This window comes from Pteropus alecto, unplaced genomic scaffold (genome assembly GCF_000325575.1).
Source record: "Pteropus alecto unplaced genomic scaffold, ASM32557v1 scaffold86, whole genome shotgun sequence".
Taxonomy (NCBI): Eukaryota; Metazoa; Chordata; class Mammalia; order Chiroptera; family Pteropodidae; genus Pteropus; species Pteropus alecto.
In genome coordinates, this window is record NW_006442109.1 from 23369260 (window position 1) to 23375701 (window position 6442).

The 6442-nt window shown below is 36.1% G+C and overlaps 1 pseudogene; it reads right to left on the reverse strand.

The window, feature by feature from the left end:
* Positions 1 to 4562: 4562 nt before the first annotated feature.
* LOC112469753 lies at positions 4563 to 4678 on the reverse strand (annotated as a pseudogene).
* Between the last annotated feature and the right edge of the window lie 1764 nt (positions 4679 to 6442).

Sequence of the window (6442 nt, forward strand, 5' to 3'; positions counted from 1 at the left end):
CGGTAGCTGCAGTGCCTGGCACTGTGGCAGGCATACTGTAGGTGCTCAAAATTATTTGTAGAAGGATGAAAATGCAGGAACTTCCATTTTATCTCTTTATATTCCTAGCTCTATTCCATTGCTTACATCTTTCAAATTCTTTTGGAGTATTCTGTCCTGTCACTATCTACTTTAGTTTTAAGTCACCTATGGTTTTGATAAGACTATCTTTTGTGTGTTCATTCAAGTAATTTGACACACATATTGAAGTGGTAATGTAATCACATGCTGAGAGACAGTTGTGATTGCAGAGTTGGAGGGGCTGGGAGGGTGGCTGACCAGGAGGACAGAAAAAATGACAGTGGAGCTACCCTAGGGACTTGGTGGCAACAGTGAATTTGTATAATACCTTTTCTTCTTTCTTTCTTACTTATTTATTTATTTATTTGTTTGTTTGTTTGTTTGTTTTTATTATGGTGACATTGAGTAGTGAAATCCAGTAAGTTTCAGGTGTACAATTAAACAGTAAGGTGCGCGCACACACACACACACACTGCATTGTGTGTTCACCACCCATAGTTAGATTTCTGTCACCACATATTTGACCCCTTTTACTCCATCCTCCTCCCCAACGTATAATACCTCCTCACTGTTTTGTTGGTTTAAAATGTTAGCAATCTAGGTAAATGTATTATTATTGAGAATGTCTTAAACCTCTTTGAGGTAGCTTAGCTTGCAGAATCTCATTTCATGAAGTCATGTGTATCTTTCCCCTAAACATTTTTTGAGTCTGTCTAACCATAGTTATATGCCTAACCTTCATGTCCAGAAATGAAACAATAATTGAAGCACTTTAAGAAAATTTCAGAAGGTTGAAACTTAGTTAAATGACCTTCTAAGATGTCTAAATGCTGAAAATTTTCCCTTTTGCTCCCAATTCATGACTTAATTTTAATTGTACTTGTGAACCATTTTGAATAATTTTATATGGCTTATCTTCCTGGAAACAAAGTAGTTTATAAATGACTGAAGTCTTCTTAACAATATATCTTGCCACTGTGTAGGAATGTATCATTTACTTCTATCTGGACAGTAACTGAGAGTAAATATCAACATTCTCATTTAAATAAACAATATCCAATATTTTCATTTCTATTTCTCTCTGCAAATCCAGATCTACCTGCTCTCTGGTGGGCTCTCTGTGTCAGTAATCATGCATTCCTTCACTGGTCCATTTCTCAGATATGCTTCTTTAAATCAGGCTGCATTTCCCTTCTTTATGAGTTCTCCTACAAGTGTTGAGTGAAGTCTAAAGAATATGTAAAGCCACAACAGGAATGTGGCACATCTCCCTGCCGTCAGTTTTACTTGTAGATTGTATCAGACTCCTCGTATGGTCAACCCCAGATCCTTTGGACTTCACCCATCTCTAAGGTGCTTGGTTACATCTCCTACCATAGCTGGTTTGGTTTGGGGCTCCTGCTAAAAGTCTCAGGACCCTCCCCCAACTCCTGGACTCAGACAAAGAACTACCTCACCAGTAGTAGATGTGGCTTGCTCTGTGGCTTCTTGAAAGGGCCTGAGGTTCTAAGCCAGAATGTAGAAGAGTTAATTCCCTGTGGGCAAATTTGATAAATATGGAAGGGAATCATCAGATAAATTCCCCCATCTCCTTCCCCATCTCCCTCCTCTCAAAAGGCTGTTCAGCAACATATTAGTCCCCATATAGCCATTAAAAAAACTTCCAGCCAGACCAGGCAATCAGCTCTGTTTGCCAACTTGGTGATACCTCTCATATTTGCTCTCTCAACTCTGCCTCCTCCCTGGGATTGCATTAACCAATGAAGTGTTGGCGTGAAAGCATTTGACTCAAGCTCTGTTTTCCAGGGACTCTGAGAAAACTTTTGAATGGTATTACACAAGACTTTCATGACTTCTATGATAAAACTTGACTCTCCAAAGTTAGTTAATGCTCATAGTGGGTGTTTGATGATATACAACCAGACCCTTTAGAAAGACAGGCTTGTTCTCATCTGCTCTTAGGAGTTTGTCAGTGGAAACATTTGAGAAGACATGGAATAAATAAGGTGTGAGTTTTTCAATATATTATTTAATCTTACATTTTAGTCCACTTTTTTTCCCTCCTCTTCCTTCTTCTTTTGTGACAATTATCATTTCACTTTCGTTTATCACTGGTTTTTATACTGTTTCCTTATGTCTCTGATATTTGGTATTGAGTCTGGCATATAGAATCCATCCAACCACTATTTTTAAAGTCAATATTTAAGTGAATATGTATGATTAAATAAATGAATGGAATAACTTTCATTTTTCCATAATAATTATTAGACGAAATAATTGAAACAAATTAAAAAAAAAAATTAAAAAAAATAAAATTCCCATATTAAAAACTCTCACAATTGGCTAATATTTAACTTTCAATTATAATTGGATAACTGCTGGCATAGTAACCTTAGACAAGTTACAGTCATTCATATATTCAGTAGATAATTACAGAGCCCCTGGTATGTGCTAGGCATTATTATGGACTCTAGGAATCACAGCAGTATATTACTTAGTCAAAAACTCTTGTATATGTGGACCTTACATTCTATGTCATGCTTCCGTGCTTCAATACTAATTATAAAATGTGTATAGTTCTTATGAAACCTTTTTAAAAGAGAAAATATGGTCATAAATATACATATATTTCAAAACAGTACCAAACATGTAGTCAACACTTAATAAATACTAGTTCGTTATTGTATTTGTTATTACGCTGGGGAATATTCCATAATACTGCATATTGAAAGCATAATTCTCTTTTAGTGCAGGTAGGCATAAGCATCTTTTAGGGAGAAGGATAATGTGGCCCATAATGCTTTTCTTCCTGCTAAAACTGCTAAGGTGTGAAGACGATTGAGTCTGCCATTCTGAAGATGACTCTATATTGATAAAGAACATATTTATCCCTCTAAAGAAACCTGCCTCTTTATTGTCTGCCTTCAGCATCTCTTGGATTTTGCTATAATTGGTATTAAACTTGAGGAGAGTCTCTAGCATGTTGCTAGAGAGAAGTAACATTACACATTACTGGGATGGAACTCAATGAAGATGCAATGCATTTCCTTTATACAGACAATATTTCATTCCATCATGGCCTCAATGCCTAGAGTCCCAGAGAAGAATGAATCACTCATGTGCTAACACAGCAATACTAACACTTAGGTATGTGATGTTAATACTAGCAACACTTAAATAACCATTTTGGGCATGCTCAGATGTATAATGTCAGCTTATAAAAACAGAGCAAATATCGATACAAAGTAAATAAAATGTCCAAGGTTGATTGTTTTCTGAAAAGAACACAGACAAGATATACAACTAAACTTACATCACGTTCTGATAAACAGTAGGTACCGAACACAAAAAGCGCTGTGCTTTCCAAGTACAGAGTTTATAATATATTTCAAATGTAAGGATTCTGAGATTTTCATAAACTACTAGCTTTTCTATTTTCAGAACTTGGACATCATGGCTTTTGGGTGAAGATCCTGACATAAAAATATGCCCACAGAGAAATCATTTCTCTTCATGGTCTGTTGTTTGGAGACTCGATGCAACCATGGGAATTAAACCCGAGCGTGTTCACTGTGTGCAGGAAATCAATCAACAGCTTTTAGATGCTCTTTTGCTGGGGAAATCTGTCCCCCTTCTCTCAAATGGTGTTTTCGTGGTGTCCAGGGTTTCCATCTTCCTATTTCTCAGTGGACACTTGTGAGGAGAGTTTTATGTACTGCTCAGACCAAACAAACTCACATCAAAACAATTTAATTTTCAGCTTAACTAAGATATTATATTATTTGGTAGAGTTGTGTTATCTTGGAGTATAACGCCGATTGATTTGCAATATAGTTTAATTGGTCTTTTACTTGTGTAGGATGATAAGCCTAAGACATTCTGATAAAGACTAATTCAAGACTTGGTGTGCAGGGTGAGTAAACCGAGCTCTGGAAATGAAAAATAAAGAGGGAAGCTGGTCACTAAGGTCACCCATTCTCTACATATTTTCTTTTATTATTTAAAAATATGATTTAGAATGAATGATGTGAATATTGCAGACATAACTGACACAAAAGTGGCACTGTTTGGGGCAGGCTGTGGCACCTTTGTCTCCTGACATAGTAACTTGTCCTAGGAGACCTAAGAGCTACTTTTACCCTTTAGGGGTCTGTATATGTCCCCTAAATCACACCTTACTTAGTGGCATTTAGTAAGATTAACATTATGAAGCTGAAACTTGACCTTTATAAAATTGAATATTATTTGATACAACTAGGCCATTTGACTTGAAAGCTTTTTCTTAAAGAATAATTTTTATGATAAAGACATTAATTACTGATTACACTTGAGAAATTTTTCCAACATCAACCACCTCCCCATGATGATCTCTTCTTCAGGTGAAAGAATACTAATACAACATATGATAACAATTATAAACCTACCTTTTATTTTATATGCTTTATAATTAATCATTTATATGCTTTATTCATTTTATTATTGATATTTATTATTATTATTTATGCCTACAGCACCTGGTCTTCCTAGGTGGTCTCCCATCCAAGTATTAACCAGGTCCGACCCTGCTTAGCTTCTGAGATCAGACATCAGGCTTGTTCAGGGTGGCATGGCCATAGACCATGGACCGTGGCTCCACTGGGGTGCGAACCCAGGACCTTCTGTGTGTAAAACAGACGTGCTAACCGCTACACTATGAAACCACATCCAATCATTTATATGCTTTAAAATACTTTACTATTAATAATCATTTCATTTCAATCTCACATTGTCATTTATTACCCAAGGACTGGAAAGGTAAATGTCATGTCCGATGTCACATAGTGACTGAGTGACAAAGATTGGTCTGAAGTAAGTAGGCATTCATTCATCCATTTGTTCATTCAATTTTTTATTGTAACAAATAACACATGACAGAGATCTACCCTTTTAACAAATTTTAAGCATAGTATTGTTAACTATAAGCATAATGTTGTATGACAAATCTATAGAACTTTTTCATCTTGCCTGACTAGAACTCTATACCCATTGATCAGTAACCTCCTCCATTCCCCTGCCCTATCCCCTGACAGCCACCATTCTACTTCCTGCTTCTATGAGCTTGGTTGCTTTAGGTACTTTGTATAAGTGAAACCATGCAGTATTTGTCCATCTATGACTGGCATATTTCACTCAGCTTAACGTCCTCAAAGTTCATCCATGTTGCAGCACGTGGAAGATTTCTGTTCCTTTTTAAGACTGAATAATTCTTTATCCATACATCTGTCAATGGGAATTTAGTATTTTTTTTTTAACCTCTTGGCTATTGTGAATAATGCTGCAATAAATATGGAAATGCAAATATCTCTCTGAGAATTTGATTTCAATTCTTTGGGATAAACACCCAGAAATGGGTTTGCTGGCTCATATTACTTTTATTTTTTACTTTTTTAAGGAGCTTCCATACTATTTTCCATAGCTGTGGCACCATTTTACATTCTCACAAGGGTTCCAGTTTTATTTTCTTTCTATATTTATTTTTATAATGGCCATCCTAACAGATGCGAGATATTATCTCCTTGTAGTTTTGATTTGCATTTCCCTGATGATTAGTGATGTTAAACATCTTTTATACATCTGTTGGCTGTTTGTATGTCCTTTTTTGGAGTAATGTCTATTCAAGTTCTCAGTCCATTCTTAAACATGAGGTTATTTGTTTTTGGCTACTGAGTCACTGGAGTTCTTTATATATTTTAGATATTAACACTTTATCAGATGTATGGTTTGCATATATTTTCACTTTATATTATACCATCTAGTAATTGCCTATGTTGAGTCATTTGAGCAGTGGGTAAAACTTCACTTTGCAATAGATATCTGACTTTTTGATATGTCCAGGTAACTACATTTATGTCACTGGCTTAATTTCTTTGAGCACAAGGACAGAAAGTCCTTTCAAAGCATGCATGTTATCTGGAAGAGGCAATACATTAATCAATCAGTTCCCATTCTTTCATATAGAAACAAATTTATTAAGTTTCCACCCTGTTCTTTGGCTCAACATTCTTAAATGATATGACACTAAATACATGAACTCTAGTGAGTGAGGAGTGCCAATTCACTTGAAAAGCAGGAGAACATACTCTGGGATCTGGGATGCATTTCAAGGAGCACATCTGAATCATAAGAAATAGTATACAGAATAATATGAGGATTCTGGGTATATGCTAGTTGCTGCCACAGGCATATGATGAAAAGGGCAACAAAGGAAATTTTTGCTGTTTTATCACAGAGAGAGAAAGCTAGTTCCCATAGTCTTACCTGGACAGCACAGGGAGGGGCCATTACACTCTGGTGCATTGTCTTCAGGGGTCCATGCAAGTGAGTGGGACAATTCCATGACAGG